Source organism: Ursus arctos, unplaced genomic scaffold, assembly GCF_023065955.2.
Source record: "Ursus arctos isolate Adak ecotype North America unplaced genomic scaffold, UrsArc2.0 scaffold_13, whole genome shotgun sequence".
NCBI classification, from domain to species: Eukaryota; Metazoa; Chordata; class Mammalia; order Carnivora; family Ursidae; genus Ursus; species Ursus arctos.
The window spans coordinates 35,016,663-35,030,049 of record NW_026622797.1 but is presented as its reverse complement, the minus strand read 5'-3'; the positions used below and the strand labels follow the sequence as shown (position 1 = coordinate 35,030,049).

The window sequence follows — 13,387 nt, the reverse complement described above, 5'->3', positions numbered from 1 at the left end:
CAATTTATTCTAATAGATATATTTCTGTTGGCTATATCTAAAAATGGAATTATTTGGTTGGGCTGCAGCTGACTTATACTGATTGTTAAACGTTGAAGAATTTTCAAGTTGGTTTTTTAAACCATTGATGGCTTGAAATTGATCATGGCAGGAATATCAGCAAACTCTACATATCAATATTCACCTGTCTCTCTCTCCCCTCTTTTTCTCTCTCCTTTCCTCTCTCCCTCTCTTTCTCTCTCTCACACACAACCACCCACAGCCGGATTCCCATTATTGCATCTGTTCAACTTGAAAAGATACCAAAGAGTTTTCCAAAATGGTTGTACCAATATAAATGGGTATTTCCACAGCTAGTGAATGTTCTAGTTGTTTCACAATCTTGCCATCACCTGCTAACATCTTTTTCTATTTTCTTTTCAATTTAGGCATTCGAAAGAGTGGTATGTCATTGTGGTTTCACTTTGCATTTCGATGATGTCTAATGAAGTCAAGCTCCATTTTCATATGCTTATTGGTTATTTGCATATATTTTCTAAAGTGCCTGTTAAAGCTTTTTGCACATTTTTTCTATTATTGCCTCTTTATGATTGATTTGTTGGAGTCCTTTTATTTATTTTCCTGTAGCTTTTATTAAAACTCATAAAACAACAAATCCCATATTTCCATCTCCAGTAGAAACTTTATACCTGTGTACTCCTAACTCAAACAGAAATCTAATTCCTTATTCCTCACCTCTAGATGTACCACAGGCTTCTCAAAATCGTTGTCGAAACCTGAAGTCATACTTCTCCTAAAACCTGTTGCTCCTTCTTTATTCCTTTCCTTAACTGTCTCTAATATCATCAGTGCTATAGGCCACAGAAAACCAAATCTCCTTCCCTTCCTTCATCTCCCATATGCAACCTACCTGTAAAATGTCATCTTCTTTATCTTTCCATCCTTTATTCCTTCTACTACCAACACAGTTTAAACCTCATTACATAACATACATGTCACCAATTAGTTTCACACTACTCCTTAAAATCAAAGCTATCTCTGTAATCCGATCAAGTTATTCCAAATGTAAGGTTTTTTCAGTAGCTTTCTACTAACAAAGGGATCAGGTCCAAAGCTCACTTTGTTTGGGCCCTTACTGGTATCTTGAATCTCATAACATCTCTAGGCACAGTCTACATGGACACCAAACAACTAGAATTCCACAAATTTACCCTGTTATTTTACATTATTACATCCCCATGTAATGTTTTTCCTTCCTCACTGACCTGATAAGTACCTAATCATCTTTAAATTCCTAAACTTTCTCCTCAGTGATTTCCTAAGCAGAGATAATTATTCCTTTTATTTATCCCATCCCATTATATGATTACATTTTAACACATTTTACACATCATTTTAATTTTATTTTTCATTTGTCCTTCTCACCAGACAGAAAGCTTCCTGAGAGCAGTTCTCTGAGGTACATACTCTCTGTTGCTAGGGCCTAGTACAGTGCTCAACACAAACAAGGCACTTAAATGCTTAATGAAGAAAATAAATAATCAGGTTGCCAAATGGAATGCCACAAGCTTGTTTTATACCTTTAGAAATATCTCTAATATGTGAGTTATAAAATGGTATCAGAAGCAGATGGAGAACAGGTCATCTAAAGATTACAATATGATGTCCCTTCCACTTTAAATTCTTTCACTTTAGAAAGGACCTTTTTTGTTAAAGTGTTTCAGCAGAATACTTGTAACTATGTAAGTATCTAAAAATATTACACAGTGGAATGCAATCCTCTAAACAGATATACTTTAAGAACTTGGAAACAGTATTTCAAAATTTCCTCATTAAGGTGACTTTGAATACAATATGGAGGAGACCAAGATGTTCCTGAAATGTCATCCAAAAAGTTAAATAAAATGTAATTCATATTAGATACAGTATGACCTAATGTGCTGTGATACATGGGAGAGGGTTTAACAAAAAAGAATGGTAGTGAGTAAGTTGTTTGTTGTCTTTGAAAACAATATCCAAGAATAAGACCTTAATGCTATTTTTCCAAGAAAAAAGGTGTCCTAAGTTGCTATCATAAGTGCTGTGGCTTTCAACTGCCATAACTTTATTCTTACTATCAAACTACTTATGGTCTTAACAGTTAATCCTCTTTCTTTCCTACTGGAAGGGCACTTCTGCTTCCCCTGAGTATTTTAAAGAAAATTTACAGGATAACTTTCAAGTGTTTGAACACAAAAGCTGAGATCTTGAACCACTGGCAATCTAAGTAAGAAGCCCTCTGAAGCACTCCCTAAAAGACTTCAAGAGCACCTTAACTATAAGAAATTCTTTGAACCCAGAAGTTACTTAACCTAGAGGTAGAGCTTAGCACTCTGGAACTTAGTAAAATTTGTTCTTAGACTCTCTCATCAATATTCAACTTGGACATTCATCCATCCATGTAACAGCTTTCAGAATTATTTTTCACAACTACTGGGGTTATTCCTAACAGGGTGAAGATTTCAAGGATTCTATCCAGAAGCAAATTCTTTTAGGTTCTTATCAATTCATTCCTGAAACTTATGGGAAAAGAGGAACAGAGAAAGAGGCTCTATTTATTATAGTTTAGGCTGCAATAGATCTAGGCATTGTCTCCCCATTCTGGAATAAAAATGATTAGAAATTTAAAAGAAAATATGCGGACTAAGTGGAAAGGATGCGAAGTGCTCACATGCATGGAAGTAAGCAGACAAGTGTTTATTTAGAACAGAACATGACCGGGGCACCTGGGTGGCTCAGTCAGTTAAGCGACCCACTCTTGGTTTCGGCTCAGGTCATGATCTCATGATCTCATGATCTCATGGGTTGTGGAATTGAGTCCTGGGTTCGGAGGAGGTAGTCTGCTTGAAAGATTCTCTCTCTGCCCCTAGCCCCCCTCCCTTGCTCATGCTCTCTCTCTCTCAAAAAAAAGCTAGACATGTCCATGCTCCTTTTCTCCCCCCACAAAAAAGTCACTATTTGCCTGTAGCTATAGTAATTGACATTAATCTATCAGTAAAGAATAATAAAAGCACAAAGGACCCACTTATGGATTCTGAGTAATACCGGTCTGGGTCAAGGTGATAAACAGACCTAATAAGCAACCTAGCAAAGTAGTCAAATATTACAAGTTGCAAAATAAAATATCTAAGTACTTAAAATTACCTTTAATATCTTAACCTGGTGCCAATTTTATACTCCTTTTCCAAAACCCATGTAATATGCTTACTTGTATACCATTCTCCCATCCTACCGCCAATCCTATCAGATTAGAAAATGATATAATTAAGATGATAGATTCTATGGTATTAACTGGTTCTAAGGTATCTAAAGCCTCTTGAAGATCTTGAAAGCTAGAAGGAATGCTTATCAAACATAATTCTGTAACATTAAAGGATATTTTCAGTTAATTCAAGAGACATTGCAAGATTTTTGAAATAAATTTCAAAATGAACAAAAGAATCCAATTATAACACAGAAATGTATAATGACACACAATAAATGCAGAATAAACTTAAAGATGTTCCCACCCCCTGTATTAGTGCAATAAAAGGTACTTTATTGGTACTACATAGAATTATTGGGCAGATAGGAAAATTACAGGATACTGTAAAACTGAAGAAAATGAGGCAATCTCTAAATGTAGACTATTATTACCACATGCTATTGGCATCACTGTAAACAGTGATTCATTTGAAATAATTTTCCTGCAAATATTATTGCATGTTATTCCCCATATCTACCTTATTTCTTTCCCTTGCATAGCCCCAGTTCTCAAAACTTAAGCCTGATTCAAAGGCATAGTTCCCTGCTTTTCCAAAAGAGAGTTAAAGTTCTTCTGTCTATGGAAAGGAAGTACCTCTATAATTATGGTCATTAGTTATCTAGCATCACTAGAAAATCAAATAAACTAGTAACCCTTTAACTGAAAGCAAAACTAGACAAGGACAAATCCTTTGTTGAAAGCATTCTTGATCTCAAGTACATAGAATTGTAATGTTAAATATTTCAATTAATTTCAAGATATTTCAATTTATTTTTTAGGTATTTCACATTCCTAATCATTCAAAAGTACACCCATAGAAGTACAAATCTATGTACACATTTTCAAAGAGATTGAAAAAATTTTAAATAAGGTGGCTTCTCATGACTTGAGCATGAAACTGAAGGGGAAATCAAGTAATAAAGATAGAAAATTTAGGTCTATGTGAAGTGGGACTGGAGAGAAAAACTTCAAAAATAACATGTTATTACTAAGTATGAAGTAGTTATGAAAAAACACAAGGATTTTGGAGGCTTCCTAGATTATCACCCATATGTAAATATCAAGCTGCCTCGAGATCTCTTGAGCTGGCAAAAGAAGTCTACACTAAAAATCTCAGAAGTTACTGAGAATGACAAGCATCAGGGCTTGAAATAAATTTAACAAAACCAATATCTTCACGACAAGATGGATTTATGTTCATAAGCTCCAGCCACGTGAGTAATTTTCTCATCCCCAACAGATGAGGGATAGAAGCTGAAAAATGTTCATCTTTGGCCCAGAAAGTTGACCCATAGCCTTCATAGTTGTGGTAAGGATCAAATCTGCACTCCTTCCTTCTTTCCTCCCTCCCTCCCTCCCTCCCTCCCTCCCTCCCTTCCTTCCTTATTATGTTATTCACCATACAGTACATCATTAGTTTTTGATATAGTGTTCCATGATTCATTGTTTGCATATAACACCCAGTGCTCCATGCAATACATGCCCTCCTTAATACCCATCACTGGGCTAGCCCAACCCCCCACTCCCTCCCCTCTAAAACCCTCAGTTTATTTCCCAGGGTCCATAGTCTCTAGTGGTTCATTTCCCCCTCTGTATACTGCTCCCTTCATTTTCCCCTTGCTTCTCCTACCAATCTCCCTGCTATTCCTTATGTTCCACAAATGAGTGAAACCATATGATAATTGTCTTTCTCTGCTTGACTTATTTCACTTAGCATAATCTCATCCAGTCCCATCCACGTTGACACAAATGTTGGGTAATCATTCTTTCTGATGGCTGAGTAATATTCCATTGTATATATGGACCACATCTTCTTTATCCATTCATCTGTTGAAGGGCACCTCGACTCCTTCCACAGTTTGGCTATTGTGGACAATGCTGCTATGACACTTCACTACGTCTGTATCTTTGGGGTAAATACCCAGTAGTGCAATTGCTGGGTCATAGGGTAGCTCTATTTTTAACATCTTGAGGAACCTCCACACTGTTTTCTAAAGTGGCTGTACCAATTTGTATTCCCACCAACAGTGTAAGAGGGTTCCCCTTTCTCCACATCATCTCCAACATTTGTTTCTTGCCTTATCAATTTTTGTCATTCTAACTGGTGTAAGGTGGTATCTCAAGGTGGTTTTGATTTGAATTTCCCTGATGGCTAATGATTTTGAATATTTTTTCATGTGTCTGTTAGCCATTTGTATGTCTTCATTGGAAAGTGTCTCTTCATATCTTCTGCCCATTTTTTTATTTGACTATTTGTTTCTTGGGTATTGAGTTTGAGAAGTTCTTTATAGATCTTGGATATCAGCCTTTTATCTGTAGTGTCATTTGCAAATATCTTCTCCCATTCTGTGGGTTGCCTCTTTGTTTTGTTGATTGTTTCCTTTGCTGTGCAGAAGCTTTTTATCTTGATGAAATCCCAAAAGTTCATTTTTGCTTTTGTTTCCCTTGCCTTTGGTGACGTGTCATGAAAGAAGTTGCTGTGGCCGATGTCAAAGAAGTTACAGCCTATGTTCTCCTCTATAATTTTGATGGATTCCTGTCTCACATCGAGGTCTTTCATCCATTTGGAGTTTATCTTTGTGTATGGTGTGAGACAGTGGTCAAGTTTCATTATTCTGTATATAGCTGTCCAATTTTCCCAGCACCATTTATTAAAGAAATTGTCCTTTTTCCACTGGATGTTTTTTCCTGCTTTGTCAAAGATTAGTTGACCATAGAGTCGAGGGTCCATTTCTGGAGTCTGTATTCTGTTCCATTGGTCTATGTGTCTGTTTTTGTGCCAGTACCATGCTGTCTTGGTGATCACAGCTTTGTAGTATAGTTTGAAATCAGGCAACGTGATGCCCCCAGCTTTGTTTTTCCTTTTCAACATTTCCTTGGCGATTCAGGGTCTTTTCTGGTTCCACACATATTTTAGGATTGTTTGTTCCAGCACTTTGAAAAATGTCTTTGCTATTTTGATCTGGATGGCGTTGAAAGTGTAGATTGCTCTGAGTAGCATAGACATTTTAACTATGTTTATTCTTCTGATCCATGATCCATCTTTTTGTGTCTTCTTCAATGTCTTTCAAGAGTGATTTGTAGTTTCTAGAGTATAGATCATTTACCTCTCTGGTTAAGTTTATTCCAAGATATCTTAGGGTTTTTGGTGCTACTGTAATGGAATTGATTCTCTAATTTCTCTTTCTACAGTCTCAGTGTATAGAAATGCAACTGATTTCTGAGCATTGATTTTGTATCCTACCACATTACTGAATTGTTGTTTGAGTTCTAGTAATTTGGGGGTGGAGTCTTTTGGGTTTTCCATATAGAGTATCATGTCATCTGTGAAGAGAGAGAGTTTGACTTCTACTTTGCCAGTTTGAATACCTTTATTCTTTTTTGTTGTCTGATTGCTGTTGTTAGGACTTCTAGTACTATGTTGAACAATAATGTTGAGAGTGGGCATCCTTGTCGTGTTCCTGATCTTAAGGGAAAGGCTCTCAGCTTTTCCCCATTGAGAATGATATTCACTGTAGGCTTTTCATAGATAGTTTTCATGAGATTGAGGAATGTACCCTCTATCCCTATACTCTGAAGTGTTTTAATCAGGAAAGGATGCTGTATTTTGTCAAATGCTTTTTCTGCATCAATTGAGAGGATCATATGGTTCTTGTCTCTTCTCTTACTAATGTGTTCTATCACACTGATTGATTTGCGAATGTTGAACCACCCTTGCATCGGAGAGATGAATCCCACTTGGTCGTGATGGGTAATCCTTTTAATGTACTGTTGGATCCTATTAGCTAGGATCTTGTTGAGATTTTGGCATCCATATGCATCAGGGATATTGGTCTGAATTCTCCTTTTTGATGGGGTCTTTGCCTGGTTTTGGGATCAAGGTAATGCTGGCCTCATAAATGAGTTTGGTAGTTTTCCTTCTGTTTGTATTTTTTTAAACAGCTTCAGGAGAATAGGTATTATTTCTTCTTTGAATGTTTGGTAGACTTCCCCAGGGAATCCATCAGGCCCTGGACTCTTGTTTTCTGGGAAGTTTTTGATCACTGCTTCAATCTCTTCACTGTTAATCGGTCTATTTAGATTATCAATTTCTTCCTGTTTCAGTCTTGGTAGTTTACAGGTTTCCAGGAAGGCATCCATTTCTTCCAGGTTGCTTAATTTATTGGCATATAGTTGTTGATAATAGTTTCTTTTTATTTTATTTTATTTTTTATTTTTTTATTTTATTTTTTTTTATTTTATTTTATTTTTTTATTTTATTTTTTTATTTTATTTTATTTATTTTATTTTATTTTATTTATTTTATTTTATTTATTTTATTTTATTTTATTTTATTTATTTTATTTTATTTTATTTTATTATTTTATTTTATTTATTTTATTTTATTTTATTTTATTTTATTTTATTTTATTTTATTTTATTTTATTATTTTATTTTATTTTATTTTAATTTGACACAGAGAAACAGCCAGCCAGAGAGGGAACACAAGCAGGGGAAGTGGGAGAGAAAGAAGCAGGCTCCCAGAGGTGCAGGGAGCCTGATGCGGGGCTCAATCCCAGGACCCTGGGGTCATGCCCTGAGCTGAAGGCAGACGCTTAACAACTGAGCCACCCAGGCGCCCCTTGATAATAGTTTCTAATGATTGTTTCTACTTCCTTGGTGTTAGTCGTGATTTCTCCTCTTTCATTCATAATTTTATTAATTTGCGTCCTTTCTCTATTCTTTTGAGTAAGTCTGGCCAGTGGCTTATTGATCTTATTAATTCTTTCAAAGAACCAGCTTCTAGTTTTGTTGGTCTGCTCTACTGTATTTCTAGTTTCTAATTTATTGATCTCTGCTCTAATCTTAATCAGTTGTCCTTTCATGCGTGGCTTAGGCCTGTTCTTTTGTTCCATCTCCAGCTGTTTAAGGTGTGAGTATGAGGATGGCATTTTAGATTTTTCTATTCTTTTGAGTGAGGCTTGGATGGCTATGCAGTGTCCCATAGGTTTTGGACCGACGTGTTTTCGTTCTCATTGGTTTCCATAATTTGCTTCAGTTCTTCTTTAATTCCCTGGTTTACCCAATCATTCTTAAGCAGGATGGTCCTCAGTTTCCAAGTGTTTGAGTTTCTTCCAAATTTTTCCTTGTGATTGAGTTCCAGTTTCAAAGCATTGTGGTCTGAGAATATGCAGGAAATAATCTCAATCTTTTGGTATCAGTTGAGACCTGTTTTGTGACCCAGTATATGGTCTATTCTGGAGAAAGTTCCATGTGCATTCAAAAAGAATGAGTATTCAGTTCTGGGGTGTAGTGTTCTGTATATATCTATGAGGTCCATCTGGTCCAGTATGTCATTCAAAGCTCATGTTTCTTTGTTGATTTTCTGCTTAGATGATCTGTCTATTGCTGAGAGTGGAGTGTTGAGGTCCCCTACTATTAATGTATTATTATCTATATGTCTCTTTATTCTGGTTAATAGTTGGCTTATGTAGTTGGCTGCTCCCCTGTTTGGGGCATAGATATTTATAATTGATAGAGCCTCTTGTTGGATACACCCTTTAAGAATAATACAGTGTCCTTCTGTATCTCTAACTATAGTCTTTAGCTTAAAATCTAATTTGTCTGATACGAGAATTGCTACCCCAGCTTTCTTTTGAGGTCCATTGGCATGAAAAATGGTTCTCCATCCCTTCACTGATGGCTCAGGGCGTGATCCCAGAGTCCTGGGATTGAGCCCCACATCAGGCTCCTCTGCTGGGAGCCTGCTTCTTCCTCTCCCACTCTCCCTGCTTGTGTTCCCCCTCTCACTGGCTGTCTCTCTCTGTCAAATAGATAAATAAAATCTTTAAAAAAAATGAGTCTCTTGTAGACAGCATTTGGATGGGTCATGTCTTTTTATCCAATCTGCAACCCTGTGGCATTTTATGGGAGCATTTAGGCCATTTACATGGAGAGTGATTATTGAAAGATATGATTTTAATGTTGTCATGTTGCCTGTGAAGTCCTTGTTTCTATAGATTGTACATTTCTGTTCTGTATCACTCTTGGGGTCTTTCTACTTTTATACAACCCCCCCCCTTCATATTTCCTGTAGGGCTGGCTTGGTGTTCACATATTCTTTGTTTCTCCCGGTCTTGGAAGCTCGTCTCTCCATCCATTCTGAATGACAGCCTTGCTGGATATAGTATCCTTGGCTGCATGTTCTTCTCACTCAGTGCTCTGAATATCTCTTGCCAGCCCTTTCTGGCTTGTCAGGTCTCTGTAAACAGGTCTGACATTATTCTGATGTTCCTCCCTCTGTACATAAGGAATCTCTTCCCCCTCGCCGCTTTCAAGATTGTTTCCTTGGATCTAAGATTTGTGAATTGCACTATTTTATGTCGTGCTGTTGGTCTGTTCTCATTGATCTTGGGAGGGATCCTCTCTGCCTCTTGGACACAAATTATTGTTTCCTTCACCAGATTGGGGAAGTTCTCAGCTACAATTTGTTCAAGTATCTCTTCTAGACCTCTCTCTTTCACCACCCCCTTGGGGATGCCGATAATTCTGACATTGGGACGTTTCATTGAGTCAGTAATCTCCTGTTGCTTTTTTTCATGAAAAAGGAGTTTTTTTTCCCATGTTATTTCTCTTTCCTTCTTTTCTATCATCTCATCCTCTAACTCACTAATTTATTCTTCTGCCTCGTTTACCCTGGCAGTCAGAGCATCCAGTTTAGACTGCATTTCACTCATAGAATTTTTAATTTCCACCAGATTCGTTCTCATTTCAGCCCTTAGAGATTCTATATTTTTGTTAATATTTTTCTCAAGCCTATACATCATCTTGATAATTGTTACTCTGAAATTCATTTCTGACAACTTGGTTATATTCATATCCATTAGTTCTGTGGCAGAGGCCATAGTCTCTGTTTCTTTCTTTTGTTGGGGCTTCCTCCTCCTTGTCATTCTGATGTGGTGTGGTCGTGGGGATGTACAGAGTCCAAATTATTCACCAGGACCCAAGCAAGATGGACCTGTTTTATAGGGACCTTAGGGATGTGGGCTTCTTGTTCTTTCAGCCTACCTTCTGGGGGAGGGGCCTGCTGCATTGATACTCCGGCAACCCTGTTTGGGTAGGGTTGCCCTGCCCCCTGTGGTGGGGGGGGGGGTGGCCACAGTGAGAACGGTTTTTCTGGGCTTTTGTTCTCTGGTGGCTTTCCCCAGCGGCTTTCTGCATCTCTTCTGAGAGTCAGAGCAGCAATGACCTTATCCAAACCTCTGTCTCAGAGCAGAGTGATCGCAGTCTGTTCTCCACTGAGCTCTCCAGGCCACTCTAACTCCGTTTCTGTTGGTGCTGCTAAAAACCCTCAGTGTCCCGGGTTGTGTGCCCCACAGCCACTCTCCCAGTCCTTGCTCCCAGGGCCGGCAGGTCTCTGCCCTTTGTGCTTCTAAAACCTCAAGCCACTCCCGGTTTGCGTGCAGACTCCCAAGCTCCCAGTTTAAGTCTGGTTTCCCCATGGCTACCAGTCTGCTAATGCAGCCGCTCCCCAGCTTGGGAGGCTTCTACTTCCTAGCGCCCGAGTGCAGTGGCTCCCCCGCCTTCTGTTTTTCTTCCAAAATCTGCCTGCAGACTCTCAGCTCCCCGCTTCATACCTTGAGACCAAGACCAAGTGCCAGAGATGTTCTGTTTGTAGAGATCCACATGTATATTCTTATGTTTCAGGCTGCTTTCATGGGTGTCCAGGATGGTCAGATACCCAGCTAGATTCAGGGGACCAGCTGAAACAGGGTCCCCTACTCCTCTGCCATCTTTCCCCTCCTCCTGATTGCTACATTTTTACAGGGTCTCAGGACTGCCTGTATCTCTTGCTGATAGTTAATACTGAATTGAATGATAAGCACCACAGAAGTCTTGCAATAGTAGTTTTACCACTACAAGTAGAAACTCGAAGAAGACATTTATGATCTAATACACCCACCCCGCATGTCTCCTCCCTCTTGAACACCAAGCATACAACCACCAACTTCATACAGCAAAAGTGTAGCTCTTTCTGCCCAAGGGTCCTGAGCCTGTACTAAAATAAACTGTTGTACCATACAAGGCTCAAGAATTCTTTCCTGACCATTATGTTCCACCACCATGCAATCTAACCACTGTTCTTTTTCACTCCTCTTTCACAACCCCTAGACCCAAGTTCAGGAGTCAACCTCCATGGGAAAAATAGTGAAATATACCAAAATGTAAAATTCAAAATGAGTTGTGATGGGAACAGCCATCTTCCAGTAATTTGCCAAACTGATCAACACAAAGGGAAAGAGAAAAAAAGACACCCGCTGTATGTTCTCTAGCCTTTTAGGAAACATGGAGCTGTTCTTTTGGCCACATACGTGCAAATCTCCAAGAAAGGTGATATTGTAGGTATCAAGGGGATGGGCACTGTTCAAAAATGAAAGCTCCCCACGGTACCATGGCAAAACTGGAAGAGTCTACAATGTTACTCAGCATGCTATCGGCACTGCTGTAAACAAACCAGTTAAGGGCAAGATTGATTCCTGCCAAGAGAATTCATATATTGAGCATATTAGGCATTCAAAGAACCAAAACAGCTTCCTGAAGCATGTGAAGGAAAATGATCAGAAAAACAAGGAAGCCAAAGAGAAAGGTTATTTGGGTTCAATTGGAGCATCAGCCTGCTTCACCCAGTAAAGCACATTTTGTAAGAACCAATGGATAGGAGCCTGTGCTGCTGGAACCTATTTCCTATGAACTCATGGCATGATAAGTATAAAAAAAATAAAAACCTCAAGACTGTTAAAAAAAAAAAAAAAGACTTCTTTGCTTCTCTAAAGAAAAATTTTGACAATATTAGCAATTAAGATATTTTAAAACAGGACAGTATTCATTGTCAGATTAAAGTAAGCAATAATTGCATTCTAAGAAATAAAAAAAGGACTGAAGGGTGCCCGACTGGCTCAGTTGGTAGAGCAAATGACTCTCAATCTCAGGGTCATGAGTTCAAGCCCCACAATGTGCATGGAGCCTACGTAAAAAAAAAAAAAAAAAAAAAAAAAAGGTTGAATAGTTTCTTTGCATGGATACCACACTTATTTGTAGGTTTTGATGGCCAAGAAATTCATAGACTGGGATCCTAGTGTATAAACACACACACATATCATAAAAGCATTTGGCAAGCTATAATTGGTAACAATTAAATGGGTATTTATTGAGTTCCTACTAGTGATCTCCCCTTTGCTGTTTCAAAGAGAAAAAAAAGTAGCTTTACCCTCAAAAATGTTTTAGTTTTATCAAGGAAACAAAATATGCACACCAAAAGCAAAAATAATTCAACTATCTAATAGAAACCAGAATAAAGTCCCTTCTTTTATTAAGCTCTATTAGAGATTTACATTATATTTAAAATACAGTCTTAACTTCATAAAGGGATTTTATTTTCTTAACCAGTGAACTTTTATCATGAAATCTAAGCATTTTTGGGGTGCCTGGGGGGCTCAGCTGGTTAAGCATCTACCTTCAGCTCAGGTCACGATCCCAGAGTCGTGGGATGGAGCCCTGCATTGGGCTCCCTGCTCAGCAGGGAGTCTGCTTCTAGCTCTCCCTCTGCCTCTCCTGGCTCATGTGCTTGCACACTCTCTCTCGCTCTCTCTTTCTCTCTCTCAAAATCTTAAAAAAAGAAATCTAAGGATTTTCTATAGGCAAAAATGGATCCAAAGCATTAAATCACCTGCCCAAAATTATCATATTTTATTTGCCTTCATTCTTTCCAAGTTTCAAAATTCTAAGCAGAAGCACAACAAAAATCAGGCAATATTCCAGGTCTCCTGAGTAACCAAAAGAAAATGTAAACTCAGGTTTGCTTTTCTTTGTAGTGCCTTATGGCCAAAGTATTGGCAGAGGGAGTATTTAAAATACTCTCATTTATATATTTTCAGAGTATCATTTCTTTAAAAGATTATGCTCCTGCTCATCTATTAGCATGAAAATTATATAGTTCCATTACCCTTTGTGAAACAAATCTAAAAAAAAAAAAAAGCAAGGCCCACGTTTCCTTTTTACAATTAAAGATTACCTTTTGTCAAATTTTAAAACAACAAAAATGCTCTCAACCAGTTTTTACTCTTT

At 38.0% G+C, this 13,387-nt stretch overlaps 1 protein-coding gene and 1 pseudogene across 5 annotated transcripts in view; one reads left to right on the top strand and one right to left on the bottom strand.

Moving 5' to 3' along the window:
* Positions 1-13,387, bottom strand: part of ECHDC1 (ethylmalonyl-CoA decarboxylase 1) — an 83,360-nt gene that overhangs the window by 65,092 nt on the left and 4,881 nt on the right. The window lies entirely within an intron of this gene.
* Positions 11,534-12,026, top strand: LOC125283649 (60S ribosomal protein L21-like; annotated as a pseudogene).